The sequence below is a fragment of the Microcaecilia unicolor genome, chromosome 6, assembly GCF_901765095.1.
Source record: "Microcaecilia unicolor chromosome 6, aMicUni1.1, whole genome shotgun sequence".
NCBI classification, from domain to species: domain Eukaryota; kingdom Metazoa; phylum Chordata; class Amphibia; order Gymnophiona; family Siphonopidae; genus Microcaecilia; species Microcaecilia unicolor.
Genome location: NC_044036.1, coordinates 314,378,518 through 314,401,724, shown reverse-complemented (window position 1 = coordinate 314,401,724; position 23,207 = coordinate 314,378,518). Strand labels below are relative to the sequence as shown.

General features: G+C 44.7%; 1 protein-coding gene across 1 annotated transcript in view; it reads left to right on the top strand.

Moving 5' to 3' along the window:
- Nucleotides 1-23,207, top strand: part of SPHK1 (sphingosine kinase 1) — a 57,961-nt gene that overhangs the window by 29,212 nt on the left and 5,542 nt on the right. The gene's annotated exons all lie outside the window — the stretch shown is intronic.

The following is a 23,207-nucleotide window of genomic DNA, read 5'->3' as shown; positions in this document are numbered from 1 at the left end:
CGCCCACTTTTGCCGTTCAGCCCGGGCTCTAACTCGCTCCTGGAACCGGGTATCTACACGTATACAGAGCGAAATCAGGGCATCCAATTGCCCCGGGACCTCACGTCCTGCCAATTCGTCCTTGATTCGCTCTTGCAGTCCTTCCATAAAAATTGCCATCAGGGACTCCGGGTTCCAACGCAGTTCCGTGGCTAGAGTCCGAAAATGAATGGCATAATCAGCCACCGTACCCTCGCCCTGTTGGATCCGCAGCATTTCCGACGCCACGGACGATGGTCTGCCCGGAAGGTCAAACACCATGCGGAAACGGCGCTGAAATTCTCCATAGTCGTCTAAGATGGGGTCCTGCTGTTCATTTAAGGGGGACACCCATGCCAGGGCCTTCCCCTCGCATAGGCCCATAATATATCCCACTTTACTTTGGTCTGAAGAAAATGGCTCCGGTTGCATCCGGAAGGCCAGGTTGCACTGATTGAGGAACCCCCGGCAGCCTCCGGGTGCCCCATCATACCGTGCTGGTTCAGGGAACCGAGGTCCCGTGCGGAACCCTCCCAAACGGGGAGCCGCTGCGGCCCCCTGGACCGCAGCGGCCTGGTTCTGTACCTGAAGCGTAGAGAGTTGAGAGCACACGTTCTGGAGCGCCCCTGACAGGGCGTTCAGCTGCTCCTGCTGCTGCTGAAGTACCTTGGCCAGGTCCCGTAGATCAGGCTGCGTAGGCGAGCTCATGGCTTCCGTTTCCTGTCCTGTTTCTGTGATGGGTGAGCCCTTAGGATCCCTAAGGCCCCGCAGGTCCTTAGAGGACAGCCATGCACCCCGAATCTTCACCCGCGGCGGCCGCCGTTCACCAAGGGTTGAGCCCCCAGCTGCAGGTGGCCAGCAGGACTGCTGGAACCGCGGGGTGACGGCTGACCTGGCTGGTAGTCAGTAACACCGTCTCGGACGCTCAGTCTCTGAAAGGTAGCTAGCAAGGGCGGCTAGCCCTCCGTAAGGATAAGTAGCACAGTCTCTGAAGGGTAGCTAGCTAGGGCGGCTAGCACTCCGTAAGGATAAGTAGCACAGTCTCTGAAAGGTAGCTAGCAAGGGCGGCTAGCACTCCGTAAGGATAAGTAGCACAGTCTCTGAAAGGTAGCTAGCAAGGGCGGCTAGCACTCCGTAAGGATAAGTAGCACAGTCTCTGAAAGGTAGCTAGCAAGGGCGGCTAGCACTCCGTAAGGATAAGTAGCACAGTCTCTGAAAGGTACCTAGCAAGGGCGGCTAGCACTCCGTAAGGATAAGTAGCACAGTCTCTGAAAGGTAGCTAGCAAGGGCGGCTAGCACTCCGTAAGGATAAGTAGCACAGTCTCTGAAAGGAAGCTAGCAAGGGCAGCTAGCACTCCGTACAATCCCACTGTGCAGGCTTCTGATACACGAAACGGAAGCACTGAGTCTTCTAGCTCCCATGTTTAAATATTGCGCCGTTCCGCCCCCTCGTCGGGAGGAAAACCAACCAACCCGGACCCGGAAGACGATGGGGCTTGAGGATTGGCCGGCCTGCCCTCCAGGCGGAGTCTGAGTCCCGGCGCGCCAATCCGGCGTGTTGTGGGAGGAGCTTCCGCACCAATCCACCCAGGGCAAGGGAAGCGTCGGCGCCGACGCCGCCATCTTGGCCGGCGCAACGCTCCACTCTCCGGGGTCCGCGTTTGTTCCAGCGGGTCGCCGGGCTCGGCCCGACCCGCGGCAGCGCCGGCTTCCCCGGAGGTCCGTCCCCACAGCCCTGGACGCCGCGAGGCCCGTCGACCATCGCTCCCCACCCCGGGAGCGCAGGTAGGCACGGGAAACGTGACAGTCCTGCTGAAAGCTGTTAAACCACTCACAATCATCTCAGCTTCAGGAATGTACCTCAGACTAGCTTATCTCGGATAACCTACTCCTAGGATTCATCATATAACCATCAGTCCTTCCTAATAACATCTTCATAGACCATTTTAGACTCGCTTGCCCTTTCCCTCTCTTCTTCTTCCCTTGTTCCTTCTATCCTAATAACATCTTCATAGACCATTTTAGACTCTCTTGCCTTTTCCCTCTCTTCTTCTTCCCTTGTTCCTTCTATCCTATCTCATTTGATTGTAAATGTATAACAACTGATCTGGTGACCGCCTTATCATTACATTGTAAGCCACTTTGAGCCTGCACACCTGTGGGAAAAGGTGGGATATAAATGTACTAAATAAATAAATAAATACGCCGTCCCTTGTCTGATCTAGATGAAAACCAGGTTTGTGAGACTGATTTGCAGCAGTTAAGAACATAAGTATTGCCATACTGGGACAGACTGAAGGTCCATCAAGCCCAGCATCCTGTTTCCAACAGTGGCCAATCCAGGTTACAAATACATGGCAAAATCTCAAAACAGTACAATACATTTTATGCTGCTTATCCTAGAAATAATCAATGGATTTTACCCAAGTCCATTTTAATAATGGCTTATGGACTTTTTTTTAAGGAAGCTATCTAAACCTTTTTAAAACCTACTAAGCTAACTGCTTTTACTACATTCTCTGACAAAGAATTCCAGAGTTTAATTACACGTTGCGTGAAGAAATATTTTCTCCGATTTGTTTTACATTTACTACTTTGTAGCTTCATTGCATGTCCCCTAGTCCTAGTATTTTTGGAAAGCGTAAACTAGTGATTCACGTCTACCCATTCCGCTCCATTCATTATTTTATAGACCTCTATCATAGATCCCCTCAGCCATCTTTTCTCTGAGCTGAAGAGCCCTAGCCACTTTAGCCTTTCCTCATAGGGAAGTTGTCCCATCCTCTTTATCATTTATTTAGATTTTGCTCACACCTTTTTCAGTAGTAGCTCAAGGTGAGTTACATTCAGGTACTCTGGATATTTCTCTGTCCCAGGAGGGCTCACAATCTAAGTCTGTACCTGAGGCAACGGAAGGTTAAGTGACTTGCCCAAGATCACAAGAAGCAGCAGCAGGATTTGAACCAGCCACTTGTAGATTACAAGACCAGTGCTCTAACCACTAGGCCACTCCTCCACTTCTGTGTACGTTTTTTAATTCCATTAATATATAATTTTTGAGATGTAGTGACCAGAACTGCACACAGTATTCGAGGTGTGGTCGCATCATGGAGCAACACAGAGGCATTATAACATCCTCATTTTTGTTTTCCATTCTTACCCTTATAATAACTAGCATTCTATTTGCTTTCTTAGCCGCCACCGCCGCACACTGAGCAGAGGGTTTCAACATATCACCAACAATGACACCTAGATTCATTTCCGGGTCAGTGACTCCTAACATGGAACCTTGCATTATGTAGCTATAATTCGGGTTCCTTTTTCCTACATGCATCACTTTGCACTTACTCACATGAAACATCATCTGTCATTTAGATGCCCAGTCTCCCAGTCTTGTAATTATTTATTTATTTATCACATTTGTACCCCGCACTTTCCCACTCAAAGCAGGTTCAATGCGGCTTACATAGTAATTGGGATTACAAAGTATTGGTGGAGAGAAATAAGTTGAGTATTATTGGAGTAATAAAAGAAATAGGAATGTAGAAATGCAGGGTTGAGGGGAGTAGGAGAAGTATGAGCAAGGGTAAGTGAGCAATTGGAGGGTAGAAGAGGCGGAGGGGAATGGGCAAGAGTGAAGGGAGTAGAAGAGGTGTGAGTAAGGGTAGGTGAGCATTGGGGAAGGGGTCGATAAGGCAAAAGGGGATAGAACAGAGGAAAATGAGGCGGGAGATGTAGTCTAGGTCGTTGTCATTGTCTCCTGGATATGTGATGAATAGATTGGTTTGTGGGAATTAATCTGGATCGTTTGGATAGGCTTGCCTGAACAGATGGGTTTTTAGTGATTTCGAAAAGGGCAGATGGTCACTGAGTGATCGGATTGGTCTGGGGAGGGCATTCCAGAGTTGGCTGCCTAAGAAGGAGAAGTTGGATCCATAATAGGTTTTGTACTTGGGTACTGTAGATTGAGGTAAGTTCGTGAGGTTGTAGACATGTTCCTGGTGGAGAGGTCGATCAGGTCATATAAGTACATAAGTAATGCCATACTGGGAAAAGACCAAGGATCCATCAAGCCCAGCATCTTGTCCACGACAGCGGCCAATCCAGGCCAAGGGCACCTGGCAAGCTTCCCAAACGTACAAACATTCTATACATCTTATTCCTGGGATTTTGGATTTTTCCAAGTCTGTTTAGTAGCGGTTTATGGACTTGTCCTTTAGGAAACCGTCCAACCCCTTTTTAAACTCTGCTAAGCTAACCGCCTTCACCACATTTTCCGGCAATGAATTCCAGAGTTTAATTACACGTTGGGTGAAGAAAAATGTTCTCCGATTTGTTTTAAATTTACTACACTGTAGTTTAATCGCATGCCCCCTAGTCCTAGTATTTTTGGAAAGCGTGAACAGACGCTTCACATCCACCTGTTCCACTCCACTCATTATTTTATATACCTCTATCATGTCTCCCCTCAGCCGTCTCTTCTCCAAGCTGAATAGCCCTAGCCTCCTTAGTCTTTCTTCATAGGGAAGTCGTCCCATCCCTGCTATCATTTTAGTCGCCCTTCGCTGCACCTTTTCCAATTCTACTATATCTTTCTTGAGATGCGGCGACCAGAATTGAACACAATACTCAAGGTGCGGTCGCACCATGGAGCGATACAACGGCATTATTGTTGGATTATTTGTAGTAAATAATTAGCAGATTTTAGTACACACAGCTTCAGCTTTAGAAATGTTAATTTCTTTCTTCATCTCTCTCTCATTCACCCCTGAATAATTCACTGCTGAGTCACTTTAAAGTTGAAGTAACAAAACATCTGTTTACTCACAGTTTGTAGTTAGATTATAATCAGACAGGCTTATATATACATATTACTATACATTTGTATTATCAGCTCCTTCCATGTGCTTAGATGGTAATGGATGCTCACACCACCATAGATCCTCTCAGGTTAGGAGAGATCATGAGCTCCATGTGCTCCATGTGCTGTGTCTGCTGCATCTAACCCCCAACAGGAAGTTGCATAGCTGTGTGACCTCTCTAAGTAATTCACATCAGAGGTCACAGAGTAATCACAGAGAAATAATAGGTGACAGGCAATGCATGTAAAATACAATTACATTCCAACAAACCCCTTCTCATGCATAACTGTCATGCAATTATTTATTCATACAAAGTCCAAGCTTTATACGCAGATTCACAAAATGTTCTCTGGGTAACGGTTTGGTCATGATGTCAGCTGTCATCTCACTGGTGTGACAATAGTGTAGACTGATGACCCCTTCTTTTGCCAACTCTCGCACGTTGTGGTATTTCGTTGCGATGTGCTTGGTGCGTGACTGAACCTTGTCATTCTGTGACAGTCGGATGCAGCTCTGATTATCTTCCATTAACTGGATTGGTCTCTTTTCAGCTATTCCAAAATCCAGCAAAAGTTTTTCAATCCACATCAGTTCTCTGCACGCTTCCGATACGGCCACATATTCAGCTTCTGTAGAAGACAAACTCACAATACTTTGTTTATGACTGGCCCATGAAATTTGTACATTTCCATACATAAACACATATCCACTTGTGGATTTATAATCAGAATGATCCCCTGCCCAATCTGAATCACAGTAACATATTAGTTTTGGATTACTATTGGCTGAAATCTTTAATTTACAATCAATGGTACCCTTTAAATACCTTACCATCCTTTTAACTGCAGTCCAATCTGATTTGGTAGGTGAGCTGACCCTTCTGCTCAAAATTCCTACTGCATTTGCTATATCAGCCCTGTACGTGGTAGTTAGATATAAAAGCTTACCTATGGCTGATCTATATTGGATGTTATCTGGTAAAGGTTCTCTTACTGTTTCATCCTTCAGAAAATCAGTGATCATGGGAGTGCTTACAACTTGGGCATCTTGCATACCTAAACTTTCAATAAGCTCATTTATTTTCTGCTTCTGGCTTAGAAGATAAGAACCATCATTTTGTTTCTCAATTTCTATACCAAGATAGTATGACACATTACCCAGTTCTTTTATCTCAACATTGAGGTTTAAACATTTTACAATGTCCTTGTACTCTTGCTCACTTTTGCTTGCAATGAGCAGATCATCAACAAAAGCTAAAATGTATGTATATTGTCCATTTCTGCACCTAGTGTACAAGCATTTATCTGCTTCACCTTGCTTAAATCCTAAATTTGTCAATATTTCATGCAATTTTTCATTCCAACATTTTGCACTTTGCTTTAATCCATAAAGACCTTTGTTTAATTTACACACTAGCTGTCTTTGTTTTGTATTTATGAAACCTGTTGGTTGTTCCATGTACAAGTCTTCAGTTATTTCTCCGTGAAGAAACGCTGTTTTCACATCAATGTGTTTGACTTGCATGCCTTTTGAGACTGCAATGCTCAGAAGTGTTCTGATTGTCGTGTGTTTCACTACAGGTGCAAACACTTCATCAAAATCTTCTCCATATTTTGAAGATATCCCTTTGCCACTAATCTGGCTTTATACCTTTCCACTTTTCCTTGTGCATTCCTTTTTAACTTGAATACCCATTTGCATCCTATAGCTTTCTTGCCAGGAGGTAATTTTGTAAGAATCCAAGTATTATTTTTATCCAATGCATCAATTTCTTCTTGTGCAGCTTTATGCCATTCAGCAGCTTCTTCTGCTGGCATTTTCTCAATCTCATCCCATGTTAAGGGCTCTTGAGCTTCTGCTGACTTTGTTAGGTACGACAGTCTTGGGGGTGGAACACCTTTGTTTTCCCTGGATGAGCGTCTGACAACAGGTTGGTCTGACCTTTCCGCATCCTCAAAATCTGAGAGTCCTTCTCCAATTGATTCCCCTTCTCCAACTGTACTGTCTTCTTCAATGATCCTTTCTGTGTCTGCTTCCTCTGCCTGTTCCTCGTTAGATACAGATGAGTTGCTTTCAGACATCTGCCTTGGTATGGCATTTATATACACTGGCATGTCTATTATGGTTCTAGTTTCATATTCTGGATGATAAGGCTCATCTGGGATAATCCAGCCTTTATCAACCCTTTTGTTTTCATCAAAATATGTAACATGTCTTATGCCAACAATGCCAGTTTTCAGATTCAAAATTCTATATCCTTTGTGTCCTGGAGCATAGCCAACTAAAATGCCCCTTTCTGTTGTGGAATCCAGCTTATGCCTTCTTTGCTTTGGTACATGAGCATATGCTGTACTTCCAAATGTTCTTATGTGTGACAGGTTTGGCTTCCTACCATGCCATGTCTCATGTGGTGTGCGCTCAGCGCCTTTAGTTGGCATTCTGTTTTGTAGGTACACTGCTGTGAGAATGGCTTCCCCCCATAGTCTTTTAGGGAGATTGCTATCTGACAGCATACATCTGGTCATTTCCACAAGTGACCTAAATTTTCTCTCTGCAACAGAATTTTGCTCTGGTGTGTAAGCTACTGTTGTGATATGTTGAATGCCTTCTTGTTCTAGAAATGTGCGCATGCTTTGTGAAATGAACTCACCACCATTGTCGGTCTGAAGAACCTTTGGTTTTCTTTCAAATTTATTGCTCACCATGGCTACGTATTTCTTCAGCATGTCTGTGACTTGACTTTTCTCTTTCAGCAAATAGGCCACACAGTATCTAGAGAAATCATCCAAGAATATCAGCACAAATCTGTTATTTCCCAATGATGGGATATTAAACGGTCCACATAAGTCACTGTGTATTAAGTCCAGCACTTTATTACTCCTATTTCCTGTGTATGCAGGAAATGAGGGTCTCACACCTTTTTTGAGTAACACAGTCTATGCATTTCTCCATTTTACCAGCATTCTTCCTTACTTGCGCCATATGTGAGGCTTCACCTGAAATGCTCAGCTTATAAACATCATTATGCATAAAAGCTTCAGCATACACTTCATCATTTTTAGAGATTGTGCACTTACTGTTTTCAAAATGAATCACAAATCCCTTCTTATCTAATGTAGATACACTAAGCATATTGCAAACTGCTTGGGGAATATACAAGACATCACTTACAGGAATTTCTTTAACTTCATTAGACACTTTGCATTTTAAGAATCCAATACCTTTTGCTTGGATCTTAGCAGTCCCTGCGTTTGCAGTTTTAAGAATACCTTCCTCTGGACACATTTCCTGAAAGAAATCTTTACAATTGGTTAAATGGCATGTGCTCCCTGAATCCAAAATCCAAGTACTTTCATTTGAATTATTATTTACCATAGTCAAAGATTTTTCTGCCATTAGAAAGCCCTTGTGTTTATCTTTGTCCTTCATACATTTCCTGGTTTGAAAATTCTTTAGTTCCATTGGCTTAGGTGAGCTAGAGGGAGTGTTTTGTGTTTCCTTACACCATTTAGATACATGTCCCTCCTTTCCACATGAGTAGCAAATCAGCTTGCCCTTGGGTGGAGTTTTCCCATAGCTCCGCCTTCCTCTGTTCTTTGCCAAGAAATTTGTTTCATTTCTCTCTGACTTGCTTTGAGAACACATCTCCTCAGAATCATTTATTATGCATTCCTGCCTTAGTTTTGATGTTGCCTGTTCAAAAGATTGCCCTTCAATGGCCTCATTTACAGACCTAAAAACATCAAACTTCTTTGATAGTGAGGTAAAAAGAAATGCTCTTTTCAATGCATCACACATGGGAATTCCAGAAAGTTCTAGCTTTTGAAATGAAGACATAAGATGCATAATGTGATCATTACATTTACTTTTATCCCTTAATTTGGTTTCATTCAACTCTGCCAGCCAAATTGGTTGCTGCTTTGCATATGTAGTTGCATACATAGTTCTCAGTTTATATAAAATGTCCTTTGGTGTATCTTTTCCCTCCACTAATATGGCTTGTTTCTCTGAGAGAGCTTCCAAAAGCATGCACTTCACATAATAGTTTGCATTGTCCCATTCAGCCATATTTTCAGCTGTTCTGTCTTGATCTAAGCATATATTTAATCTTTTTGCTCGAAGGAGACATATGAATCTTAATTCCCACTGCCGATAATTAAACTCAGTTAATTTAGGCACCTTGAGAGAATAGAACAATGGTGAATTTCTTCCCTCAGCCATTTTCTTAGCCTTCTGTCTGCTGTGTGGGGGGAGAGAGAGACAGACTGAATCTTTCCTTTAAAACTTAAGAGAAAAATGTGGCCTTTTTTTCTGCCTGGTAATATTTCTCTTCTTTTTCAATTCCTGGCCCTGGGCCCATAACCCTTTTGTTGGATTATTTGTAGTAAATAATTAGCAGATTTTAGTACACACAGCTTCAGCTTTAGAAATGTTAATTTCTTTCTTCATCTCTCTCTCATTCACCCCTGAATAATTCACTGCTGAGTCACTTTAAAGTTGAAGTAACAAAACATCTGTTTACTCACAGTTTGTAGTTAGATTATAATCAGACAGGCTTATATATACATATTACTATACATTTGTATTATCAGCTCCTTCCATGTGCTTAGATGGTAATGGATGCTCACACCACCATAGATCCTCTCAGGTTAGGAGAGATCATGAGCTCCATGTGCTCCATGTGCTGTGTCTGCTGCATCTAACCCCCAACAGGAAGTTGCATAGCTGTGTGACCTCTCTAAGTAATTCACATCAGAGGTCACAGAGTAATCACAGAGAAATAATAGGTGACAGGCAATGCATGTAAAATACAATTACATTCCAACAATTATAACATCCTCACACCTGTTTTCCATACCTTTCCTAATAATACCCAACATTCTATTCGCTTTCCTAGCCGCAGCAGCACACTGAGCAGAAGGTTTCAGTGTGTTATCGACGACGACACCCAGATCCCTTTCTTGGTCTGTAACTCCTAACGTGGAACCTTGCATGACGTAGCTATAATTCGGGTTCTTTTTTCCCACATGCATCACCTTGCACTTGCTCACATTAAACGTCATCTGCCATTTAGCCGCCCAGTCTCTCAGTCTCGTAAGGTCCTCTTGTAATTTTTCACAATCCTGTCGCGAGTTAACGACTTTGAATAACTTTGTGTCATCAGCAAATTTAATTACCTCGCTAGTTACTCCCATCTCTAAATCATTTATAAATATATTAAAAAGCAGCGGTCCTAGCACAGACCTCTGAGGAACCCCACTAACTACCCTTCTCCATTGTGAATACTGCCCATTTAACCCCACTCTCTGTTTCCTATCCTTCAACCAGTTTTTAATCCACAATAGGACATTTCCTCCTATCCCATGACCCTCCAATTTCCTCTGTAGCCTTTCATGAGGTACCTTGTCAAACGCCTTTTGAAAATCCAGATACACAATATCAACCGGCTCCCCTTTGTCCACATGTTTGTTTACTCCTTCAAAGAATTGAAGTAAATTGGTCAGGCAAGATTTCCCCACACAAAAGCCGTGCTGACTCGGTCTCAGTAATCCATGTCCTCGGATGTGCTCTGTAATTTTGTTTTTAATAATAGCCTCTACCATTTTCCCCGGCACCGACGTCAGACTCACCGGTCTATAATTTCCCGGATCTCCCCTGGAGCCTTTTTAAAAAATGGGCGTTACATTGGCCACCCTCCAATCTTCTGGTACCACGCTCGATTTTAAGGATAATTTGCATATCACTAGCAGTAGCTCCGCAAGCTCATTTTTCAGTTCTATCAGTACTCTAGGATGAATACCATCCGGTCCAGGAGATTTGCTACTCTTCAGTTTGCCGACCTGCCCCATTACGTCCTCCAGGTTTACCGTGAAGTCAGTAAGTTTCTCTGACTCGTCCGCTTGAAATACCATTTCCGACACCAGTATCCCACCCAAATCTTCCTCAGTGAAGAGCGAAGCAAAGAATTCATTCAGTCTCTCCGCTACGTCTTTGTCTTCCTTGATCGCCCCTTTTACCCCTCGGTCATCCAGCGGCCCAACCGATTCTTTTGCCGGCTTCCTGCTTTTAATATACCGAAAAAATTTTTTACTATGTTTTTTGCCTCTAATGCTATCTTTTTTTCGTAATCCCTCTTGGCCTTCTTTATCTGCGCCTTGCATTTGCTTTGACGAGCATATAGCCTGGAGATACACCGTGGATAATCTTGTGGATTAGTGTGTGGACTTTGAAATTGATTTGTTCTTTGACAGGGAGCCAATGAAGTTTTTTTCGAAGAGGTGTTGCACTTTAAAATCGTGGTTTGCCAAAAATGAGTCTAGCTGCTGTATTTTGGGCAGTTTGAAGTTTTTTCAGGATGTAGTTCTTGCAGCCTAAGAAAATACTGTTGCAGTAGTCGGCGTGGGTAAGTACTGTGGATTGCACCAAGTTCCGGAATGTTTTCAGGGGGAGATACGGTTTTACGCGTTTCAGTATCCACATCATGTTGAACATTTTCTTTGTAGTGGATTTTGCATGATCTTCGAGCAAGAGATGGTTATCTAATGTCACTTTGAGGATTTAAGTTGTCAGATATGGGGATTGTGGTGCCGGAGATGTTAAGGTTGGTAGGGAGGGGCATGGAGTGCTGGGAAGAGAGGATTAGGCATTGCATTTTTTTCTTTGTTCATTTTCATCATAAAGGCGTTGGCCCAAGCGGTTAAGATGTGCATGCTCAAGGATATTTTGTCGGAAATTTCAGTTAGATTAGATTTGAAGGGAATAAATATGGTGACGTCGTCAGCATATATGAAAGGGTTGAGACCATGTCTGAATAGAGCTTTTGCTAGTGGGATCATCATAAGATTGAAAAGGATCAGGATTAGAGGGGAACCTTGAAGTACACCGCAGTTTGGTGACCAGGGAGATGAGATAGTTGAGGTTGATTTGACTTGGTAAGATCTTGAGGTGATGAAGCCTTTTATCCAATTAATGATGTTTCCGCAGGTTCCAAGTTTATCCAGTAGTTTGGTTAGGATATTGTGATTTACCAATGCACTGGATAAATTGAATTGTAAGAGGAGGATGTTGTTTCCAAGTGAAATTTCCTGTTTGAATTTGGATATTAGGGTGAGTAGGACGGTTTCTGTACTGTGGGCTGAATAGAAACCCGATTGTGATTCATGTAGAATGGAGAATTTTTGTATACAGTCGTTTAGTTGGGCGGTCACCTTGTTTTCCAATAATTTAATTAGCAAAGGGATGGATGCGACTGGATGATAGTTGGTGACATCACTCGCTGGTTTCTTGGGGTTTTTAGGTATTGGTGTAAGTAGTATATTGCCATGTTCTGTAGGAAATGAGCCTTGTTGTAGCAGGAAGTTTAGGTGGGAGGTAAGATCTGTGATGAAGCGTTCTGGGGCATCTTTCATTAGGTAGTTTGGACATGGGTCGAGATGGCAGTGAGATTTGGAGAGCTTGGTGATTTGCCATAGAAATTTCTTTAGTGGTGAGGAGGGTGAAATTTGTCCATGAGCGGTCAGCTGGGATTTTTCATCTATGTATGGGCCCAATTCGTCAAGAAAGGTATTGATATTTGCACAATCTTGGGGTATCGTGCTGCAAATATTGGTAATTTTATCATTGAAGTATTTGGCTAGTTGGTTTGCAGATGGGTAGTTTGATGGTGATGATGTGATTGGGTTGGTGTTGAGTAGATTTTTTATGAGCTGGTATTGTTTTTTTCATGTCTGTGCCGCTGGTTATAATTGTTTGTGTGTAGTAGGATCTTTTAGCTCGTTTAATTGCATTTTTGTAATTTCTGTGTGACTGCTTCCATGCATTGTAGGTGAGGTTGTTTTTTTTATTTACTTCATGTTTTTTTTCTAGTTTCTTAAATCTTGTGGACTGTTTCCTGCAAAATCTATCTGTAGAGTCTATGCAAATAATGGCCCAAAACCAAGCAAGGCCAGGCAGACTTATCTTTCAGTACTGGAGGCTGGATTCAAAAGGTCCTCTTGTAATTTGTCACAATCCTCTTGCGATTTGCGTCAGCAAATTTAATTAGCTCACTAGTTATTCCCATCTCTAGATCATTTATGTTTAAATCATTTTTATTGACATTGGGAATAGAATTTACATTTTTATAATAAAGAACATTGATTGCACAACAGGCTTCTGTCAGTCTGTCTGCCAACGTCAAGTCATTTTTAGCTTTTTATCCCCAAAACTACTCATCCCGCCCCCTCAACTCCCACCCTTATACATGTAAGTTTTTACTACTTCAGGATTATCAGCGTTGTAAATTGCTTTAACTTGCTATCATTATACGAGGCCTGATATTGTCAACCAACTATGGATTGGGAAAAGCTTTGTTCCTTATGCCTCTCCCCAATCAAACAGCCTCTCTGCAAACATTGCCAGTCCAATCCCCCCCTCCCCCCTTTTAACTAATCTCTCCCTGATCCTCTCACGTTCTACTTTCTTATCGATTCACTTCCCTTTAGTCCTTTAAGGCCTTAAATGTTTAATAAATTACCTCTAGCTGCTGGCGTTAGGGTCTGCCAAAATGCTGACCATCTCTGTTGAAATCTTTGGCCATTCTTCGTGTCCAACTTTGGAGTTTCCACTCTCTCCATTCTCATTAATTGTATCATCTGGTTTATCGTGGGAGTTTTCCTGGACAACCACTCTGTCAGAATCACCTTCTTTGCTACAATGGTTGCCCTTCTTGCAAAGTCTTTAAATCCTCTTGGCGCCTGAGCTGCGATGCTGATTTGATCGAATAATAACTTACAGTCTGGATTCCACTGTACTCCTCACATTTGTGAAATTTTTTTGTAACAATATTTTCCAGAACCGGTTAGTGGGAGGGCAAGTCCAAAACATGTGTCCCAATGTTGCACCCACCTTATTACATTTTGGGCATTCTCCTGCAGGGGACAATCCCATATGAAAAGCCCTTCTTGGTGCTATATTAATTCTCAGTGCAAACTTATATTGCATTTCCCAGCACCAAGTGAAGTTTGTGTAGCTCTTCATTTTTAGGATGTGACCTTGAAATATTTCTGTGCGCAAAGTTATGCCCAAATCTGCTGACCAAGCCTTTGCCAACTGCTCAAAAGTCAGCTCTGCTGCCGTATCTCTGATATGTCTATGATGGGTTGACAGTGGCATTTTCTGCAGTGGTTATTTCCTCTTGTACATCCTCCGTTAGGTTTTGCCACTTCAGGCTATTCATGTAGTGTGCCAGTTGCCTGTAATGGAATATATCAGAGTTAGGTAAGCGATGGGAGCGTTGTAATTCCGCAAATGACTGTAGACGTCCCTCCTCTGTTAAAATCTGGTGCAAATAGATGATTCCTTTCTGCTGCCATTTTTTAAACGTGGGATACATGTCCCCTGGAGGAAAAGCTGGCTTTCCACATATGGAGATAAATGGAGTGGCCCTCGCCGAAAAGTTATGAAGCTTGCATACCCAACGCCACACTTTCTTTGCTGTGGGTGATATTGACGTTCTTGCTAGTTCCCGTGGAATCGGCCTTCTGGCCTCATGCAGCAAGCAACTAAAAATGCACTTTTCCTGTGAATTCTAGCTCCATGGAGGTTGCTGAAAAGTCTTGTGTTACTCTGTACCAGTCTGCTATAAGTCTTATTCCACTGGCTACTGTTATTTGTCAGATACTTAGCAAGCCCAAGCCCCCGTACTCCACTGGTGTTTGCAGTATCTTTAAAGGGGTTCTGGGCTTTTTTCCTTTGCACAAAAAACTGTTGAAGCTGTCTATTTAATACTTTCTCATCTTTATATTTTAAGTACAAAGGGAGAAACTGAAATACATATAACCAGCGAGGAATGATTAACATGTTATATAATGCTATACGTCCCATTAGGGACAATGGATATCTTTGCCATGCTCTCAATCTATCTATTGTGTCATTCATTAGTTTTGTTATGTTGAGATCATATAACCTACTCAAGTCTTGTGGGATAAATACTCCCAGATACCTGAGAGGTTCCTCTGTATTCAGTATTGTGATTTCTCTTCCTCCTTCATCTGCCACTTCCCCTTGTACTATTAATGCTTTTGTCTTTTGTAGGTTCAATGTAAATCTTCTACATGGAACATTGCAACGTTGCTAGTGGAATAGCAACATTCCACGTAGAATCTCCAATAGTATCTATTTTATTTTTGCTACATTTGTACCCCACGCTTTCCCACTCATGGCAGGCTCAATGCAGCTTACATGGGGCAATGGAGGGTTAAGTGACTTGCCCAGAGTCACAAGGAGCTGCCTGTGCCTGAAGTGGGAATTGAACTCAGTTCCTCAGGACCAAAGTCCACCACCCTAACCACCCACTAGGCCACTCCTCCACTGTTGCTACTATTTGAGATTCTACATGGAATGTTTTCCTATTCCATTAGCAACATTCCATGTAGAAGTCAGCCCTTGCAGATCACCAATGTGGCCGCGCAGGCTTCTGCTTCTGTGAGTCTGACGTCCTGCACGTATGTGCAGGACGTCAGACTCACAGAAACAGAAGCCTGCGCAGCCTACTACATGGAATGTTGCTAGTGGAATAGCAACATTCCATGTAGAATCTCCAATAGTAGCAACATTCCATGTAGAATCTCCAATAGTATCTATTTTATTTTTGTTACATTTTGTACCCTGCGCTTTCCCACTCATGGCAGGTTCAATGTCTCCCGTAGCTTTCTATTTCTTCGAATAACCTTGGTATGGAAGCTTGCAGGGTTTTGCAATAGAATTAATAAATCATCAGCAAAAGCCAATGTTTTTATTATGTCCCCCCCCCCCCCCCCCCGACCTCCACCCCCTGAACCCCTTCTGCCACTTCCAAATGCCTCAACAATGGTTCCAACGATAATATGAACATAAGCGGGGACAGGGGACATCCTTGACGTGTTCCTCTGCCTATTTGGAACAATGGTGTCTTTATCCCATTTATTACTAGGGCTGCCTTTGGGTCTGTATATAGCAGTTGAAGAGCCTTTATGAACCAGCCCCCAAATCCCATCATCCGAAGCACTGCAAATAGGAAATCCCAACGGAGCTTATCGAAAGCCTTTTCTGCGTCTATACTGATAGCCCACGTCAGTCTCTCTTGTTGCTGACATGTCGCCATTCCCAGCAACAGCCTAAGCACATTTCCCACAATCTGCCTGTTTTTAACGAAGCCTACCTGTTCTTTGCTTATTAATTTCGGTAGTATCTGAAGAAATCAAACAAAATAAAACATGGAAAAGAAAATAAGATGATACCTTTTTTATTGGACATAACTTAATACATTTCTTGATTAGCTTTCGAAGGTTGCCCTTCTTCCTCAGATCAGAAATAAGCAAATGTGCTAGCTGACAGTGTATATAAGTGAAAACATTCAAGCATTACTATGACAGTCTGACAGGGTGGGAGGATGGGGGTGGGTAGGAGGTATGCATGGGGACATCAAAGCATATCATTGATATTCTAACAGGATGGGTGTGGATAGGTGAGGGGAGAGTGATCAACAGAGACATACAGCTTTATGGTTTATAATGGGCTAGGAACCCCAGATCCTTGTTAAGTCCTTTCTGTTGGGTGTTAAAATATTCAATCATTCTGACTTCAAAGGTCTTACGTTCTTGTATGGTTTTAAAGTTACCTTTCAGGATTCTCACTGTGAAATCACTGGTACAGTGTCCTGGTCCTGTAAAATGTTGACCAACAGGCGTGGGAACCCTGCTGGCACCAGTATTGTTCATATGATGTCTATGTAAATTGAATCTTGTCTTAAGCATCTGGCCTGTTTCTCCTTAAGAGTGGACTAACACGGCTACCACACTCCTCTACTTAAGATGGTAGTATCTGAGAAAGGCGGCTAGCCATTATTTTGGCTAATAGTTTCAGGCCAACATTTATTAAAGATATCGGCCTGTAGGAGTCTAATAGGTTCTCTTCTCTGCCAGGCTTTTTTATTATTAGTTAGTGCTTCATTTGCCTGCATTGTGAATTGTCCTCGTCCTACTGCCTGATCATAATAGGAGACCATGGGGCCTATAAGCTTATCACTTAACAATTTGTAGAACTCCCCCGACAGACCATCTGGGCCCGGTGCAGAGTGTAATTTTAGGGCCTTCACTCCCTCCTGCAATTCTTTTCCTAATATGGGTGCATTTAACAGCGTCTTCTCCTGCTCTGTGAGAGATGGGAGATTAGCCTTTTTTCAGGTAATTATTTAAATCTTCCTTGTCTCCTCTTTCTGGGGCAGCATATAGCTCTGAGAAATGCTGACTAAAAAGCTCAGCTATCTTTGCACTTTTGTGATGCAGTTGGCCTTGCCTGTCCTTCAGAGTCGTTATCGCTCCCCGTCCTTCCCAGATCTTTACCATTCCGGCTAGCACAGAGCCTACCCTGTTCTCATGTCTCTGGAACCTATACTTATTATAGAGGCAGTGGCGTTCCTAGGGGTGCTGACACCCGGGGCGGATCGCCGATGCGCCCCGCCCCCCGGGTGCAGTGCTCCCCCCCCCCGGCGAAATAACCCCCTGGGTGCAGCGCGACCCCCCGGTGAAAGAACCCCCCCCTGGGTGCACGCCGCTGGGAGGGGGGGTGCCACACGCCTGTCGGCTCTTTGTTTCCATGCTCCCTCTGCCCCGGAACAGGAAGTAACCTGTTCCAGGGCAGAGGGAGCATGAAAACGAAGAGCCGACAGGCGCACGGCATCCAGCGGTGTGCACCCGGGGCGGACCGCCCTCACCGCTCCCCCCTTGGTACGCCACTGTATAGAGGATCCCTCTTGTTGCTCTTTCATGTAGCAAAGAATTTAGGGACACCTGCACCGCGTGTAGATTCTCTCTATTCCCTCCTGTCGGTGACCTTATTAATTTTCTCTTTGCTAGGGATAATTTTTTTTCCTAGTCTATTATTGCCCCTGATATTTTCTTATTCCTTGCATGTACATATGCCATTAGCTCACCCCTCATGACTATCTTTGCAGTTGCCTAGAATAAGGTTGGATTATCTTTATGTTGTTCATTAAAGTGTTCAAACTCTTCCCATTTTGTCCTGATATACTTCGTAAACTCCTGGTTTTTATAGAGGTGAGCTGGAAATCTCCAACCCCTCTCCTGTTGTTGGTAGTAACTTGGCGCCTCTAGGTCTAACCAAACCATCGCGTGATCTGATGTGTCTGCTACTCCTGTATTTACTGATAGCACCTCTGGGAACATCGTGCGTGCCACTAAGATATAGTCTAGCCTCGAATATGTCCCATGCGCTCTGGACAGATGCGTGTAATCTTTCTGTCCCGGGTGGAGGGCACGCCAGGCATCCACCAGATCTAAGCTTTGCATAAATGATGACATTATTCAGGTCCTCGGTCCCTTCCTCTATGTGCCAGACCCGGCGCAGAGCAATCCTCTCCAGGTTTAGCTACCAAATTAAAATCCCCCATTATCATTAATTTTAATTACTTATATACTCTGCATGTCTGTACCAGGTCTTCATAAAATTTCCTATCCCCATTATTTGGCCCGTACAATGCCAGCAGCAATATTTCCCTGCCCTGTAGCCATAAATATATTAAAACATATCGCCCTTTCGAGTCTGACGTTAATAGGTCCGACTTTGCTGCCAACCCTTTCCTTATTAATATTGCTACCCCTGCTTTGCGGCCGTCTGCTGAGGAAGCGTGTACCTGCCTTACCCAGTTCATCTGCAGCTTGCCATGCTCTTCCTGAGACAAACGTGTCTCCTGTAGGCATGCTATGTCAGCTTGTTTCCTATGCAATGCCGCCAATAACTTTGAGCGTTTTATTGGTGACGTGATGCCTCCTACGTTCCACGTGTGGAATCTAACTGACTTAACCGCCATGTTTGGCCTGTCCCTTTCTTAGCTGTGTTAAGTTATTTCGATGGGGATCAGCAGGGCCGTGCCTAGGGTCTCTGGCGCCCCCCTGCAGACTATCAGTTGGCGCCCCCCCCCCCCGTGAAAATGATCACCCCCCCCCCCCCATGAAAATGATCGCTCACCACTTGCCACACTGAAAGGAATTGTCAGCAATATTCTTAGAAACAAATTGCTATACATTGCAAAATAAGATAGCAGATGTAAATTCTCAAAGTGGACATATTCCAAACGCTAAAATGAAAATAAAATAATTTTTTTCTACCTTTGTTGTCTGGTGACTTTCTTTTTTCAATCATGCTGGTCCAGTATCTGATTCTGCTGCTATCTGTCCTCTTAACTCCATTTCCAGGGCTTCCTTTCCATTTATTTCTTTACTTTTCTCCTTTCTTCTTCATTTCTTGCTCTATATCCATTTCCAGCAATTTCTCCTCTCTCCCTGGGTCCTGCCCTCCCATCCATGTCCATTCTTGTCCCTCTCTGCCCTTCCCTCCTCCATCCATAGCCAGCAATCCTCCTCTCTCCCCTCCCCTCCATTTCCAGCAATTTGTCCTCTCCCTGGGCCCCCATGTCCATCCTTGTCCCTCTCTGCCCTTCCCTCCTCCATCCATAGCCAGCAATCCTCTCTCCCCTCCCCTTCCAGCAATTTGTCCTCTCCCTAGGCCCTGCCCTCCCATCCATGCCTCTCTGCCCTCCCATCCATTCAGGGTGTGCCCCCCCTCTCACTCCCCATTCCATCCAGGATCTATCCCCCCTCTCTCACTGCCTCCTCTTTTTGGCTCCCAGTTCCCACCTGCGGCTGCCCCTAGTTCCAGATCCATTGATTCTCCCATCCACCCCTGCCCCAGGCATGACCCCATTCTCCCTCCTGCTCACTTTTCAGACCCCAGTTCCAGCTCCATGCCCCTTCTCCCATCTGTCTCCCACCCAGTCCCTTCTGCCCAATCCGAGTCCCCCTCACCCCATCTGTCTCCCACCCAGTCCCTTCTGCTATCCAAGTGCCCCCCACCCTCACCCCATCTGTCTCCCACCCAGTCCCTTCTGCCCATCTGAGTCCCCCTCACCCCATCTGTCTCCCACCCAGTCCCTTCTGCTATCCAAGTGCCCCCCACCCTCACCCCATCTGTCTCCCACCCAGTACCTTCTGCCCATCCGAGTCCCCCTCACCCCATCTGTCTCCCACCGTCCCTTCTGCTATCCGAGTCCCCCCCCCCCCACCTTCACGGTCACCCCATCTGTCCCCCACCCTCACCCTGCCTCGTCTTCTCCCTGCCACCCGTCTTTAAAAAGAAATTGCCGACGTGATAGCGAGCGCAGCACCTCGTGTGCAAGTAAAAGAAGCGAATCCGATCATCTCATTGGGCCTTCCTTCACTGTCCTGCCCTAGAGGAAATAGGAAGTTGCGTCAGAGGAGGGCGGGACAGTGAGGGAAGGCCCAATGAGATGATCGGATCCGCTTCTTTTACTTGCACACGAGGTGCTGCGCTCGCTCGGCAAATAAATTTAAAGGGCTGGTGCGGGAGGGGGGGGTGCCAGGATGAAGAGCAGCGGGAGCGGCGGCACCCCCCTCTCTGGTGCCAAAAGATTTAAAGTCCTCGGCGGGGCGAGGGTAAGCACCGCGGCGGCGCCCTCCAGAGGTGGGCGCCCCCCTGCGGCGCTTACCTCGCTTACCGCATCGGCACGGCCCTGGGGATCAGGCGCCCAGCCTCGCCCGATTCCCCTTTCCTCACATATTATTCTCTCGACCTATTCCAGCACTAATATCTTTAACCATTGCAGCATAAGAGTCTTTGATTTCTCAAGGGAAATTGAATTGTTCCTAAGCTGAACGATTAGGACATGTTGGAGGAGTGGCCTAGTGGTTAGGGTGGTGGACTTTGGTGCTGGGGAACTGAGTTTGATTCCCACTTCAGGCACAGGCAGCTCCTTTTGACTCTGGGCAAGTCACTTAACCCTCCATTGCCCCATGTAAGCCGCATTGAGCCTGCCATGAGTGGGAAAGCGCAGGGTATAAATGTAACAAAAATAAAATAGATACTATTGGAGATTCTACATGGAATGTTGCTATTCCACTAGCAACATTCCATGTAGAAGGCTGCGCAGGCTTCTGTTTCTGTGAGTCTGACGTCCTGCACGTACGTGCAGGATGTCAGACTCACAGAAGCAGAAGCCTGCGCGGCCACATTGGTGATCTGCAAGGGCCGACTTCTACATGGAATGTTGCTAGTGGAATAGCAACATTCCATGTAGAATCTCAAATAGTAGCAACAGTGGAGGAGTGGCCTAGTGGTTAGGGTGGTGGACTTTGGTCCTGAGGAACTGAGTTTCGATTCCCACTTCAGGCACAGGCAGCTCCTTGTGACTCTGGGCAAGTCACTTAACCCTCCATTGCCCCATGTAAGCTGCATTGAGCCTGCCAAGAGTGGTAAAGTGTGGGGTACAAATGTAACTAACTAAATAAATAAATGTCTCAGCTCCCTGTCTATACCCCACTCATATCCCTCCCCCCCTCCTTCCTACCCTCCCACCCATATCGTCCCCTCCCCCTGTGTAACCCCTGTTTCCATCACTGCACCCTTCTTATCTCCCCTCTGATTGGAGGAAATAGTCAATCACTGTGATATGTCCCCCCACCCTTCCTATTCCTATCACACTCTTGTCCCGCTCTTATCTATCTAAACACTCATAATCTTAAATATCAACACATAAAATAACATATACTACTTAGCTTTCAGCATTTACTATAACATTGTTATTTCCAGTTCTTTAGATCTTTATATTCGGGATCCCTCCTTATGTGGGACGCTTATAATTGCTCGTGGCCGTTTAGTAGCCTGTTCAGTCCTTTCCAAGTTTACCATGTACTTGCTCTGTTCATCTCAATATATTCCTTTTGACCCGGATTTCTTTCAATGTAATCCATTTCTTCCTTTCTAATTTGTTCCCTATTCAAGGACTCTCACTTTAGTCCTTCTGTGTCCCCATTTATATATTCATAGCCTTCTGAAAGTTATCCGCTTCTTCAGCTGATGTAAAGACATGCCATTTTCCTTTGTGAGAGATTTTTAATGTTGCCGGGTACAATAACATGAACTTTTCTTTCTTAGCAAACAGTGCGCTACAGATCGGGTTAAATTCCCGACGGCGCTGCTGTAGTGCCAGTGAATAGTCCTGAAAAATCTTTATGGGTTTACCTTCATAGCTTAGCCTGTCTCTTTTTTGGAGCGCCCCTCTCAATATTTCCACTTTGTGAAGGAAGTTGTGCACCTTCGCACCTTCGCTATGATTACCCTAGGCCGCATGCTTCCCTCCTGCCTCCGACCCAGCCGGTGCGCGCGTTCCAAGCATAGTTTTCCCATACTGTCCGTTAGTGCTAACTCCGCACTTAGCCAGCGTTCCAGCACCGTGCTCAATGTTTGGTCTGGCACCGATTCGGGAAATCACACGATTCTTATATTTGAGCGACGAGATCGATTCTCCAGATCATCTAGAAGTTGACCTTGTTCTTGCACTGTTTTTTGTAATTCGCGGACTGTGTTCTCCAGCTTTGGCTCTCGCTCCTCTGTCCCCGCTACTCGCGTTTCCAGTTCACCTGTGCGGCGTACCGTTTCATCCAGTGCCTTTTCTATTGTTGTCATTTGTTCTGACAGCTGGGCAAATTGCGGTTCCGTCGCACCTTTTACCGCCGCTGTGATCTGCTGCATCTGAGGCTCACTAAATAATTGTTGGTCCAGGCCAGGGCTCCGTGCCATCTTTGTTTTCGTTTGGCCTCGCATCCTCACTTGGTCTTTTTTCCCCGTTCTGCTTGACTTTCCGGCCTCTGCTCGAGCAACAAAAGGATCCGTGCAACTTACACTGTTTACGTGTGAGTTTTCTGCTGTTCCCATTCACATTTCTGCCCGGGTGGAGCACGAAACCGGGAGGGGACCCGAGAGAGAAAGCAACGTGCTGCCTTCCTGTTAAAAGCAGCGGTCCCAGCATAAACTAGTAATTATAACAATTAGTATGGGGTTGCTAATTGATGTCAACTTTGCCTGAATGGTTAATCCAGTCCTGGGTTTCCCTATTGTAGGCAGGGAGTTATAGTTCTGATCTTCCCTATTGCTTTTTCAGAAGAAAAGAAAGATAAGGAATATGTGCACTGGGGGGGGGGGGGGGGGGGGGTAAACCCGGGACTGGATTAAATGTGGAGCAGTTCACATTCCCATTTGGTAACCAGTTAGCATCTGTGGTGAGTTACTCATATTTCATGTTCCTCAGATCTAAACGTATAATAATTTCTTATCTTTTCTGATTAGCAGTTGTTTAAAATTTACGAGAAAAAAGGGAGCCAGATTCTACTAGCATCCCCTTAGCTACGTGTGAGATTTTAGTAATACAAGAAGGAACAACTTCTTTCTAAGTTCTCTACGAGCTGACAAAGCTTTTTATATCATTCTATTAAT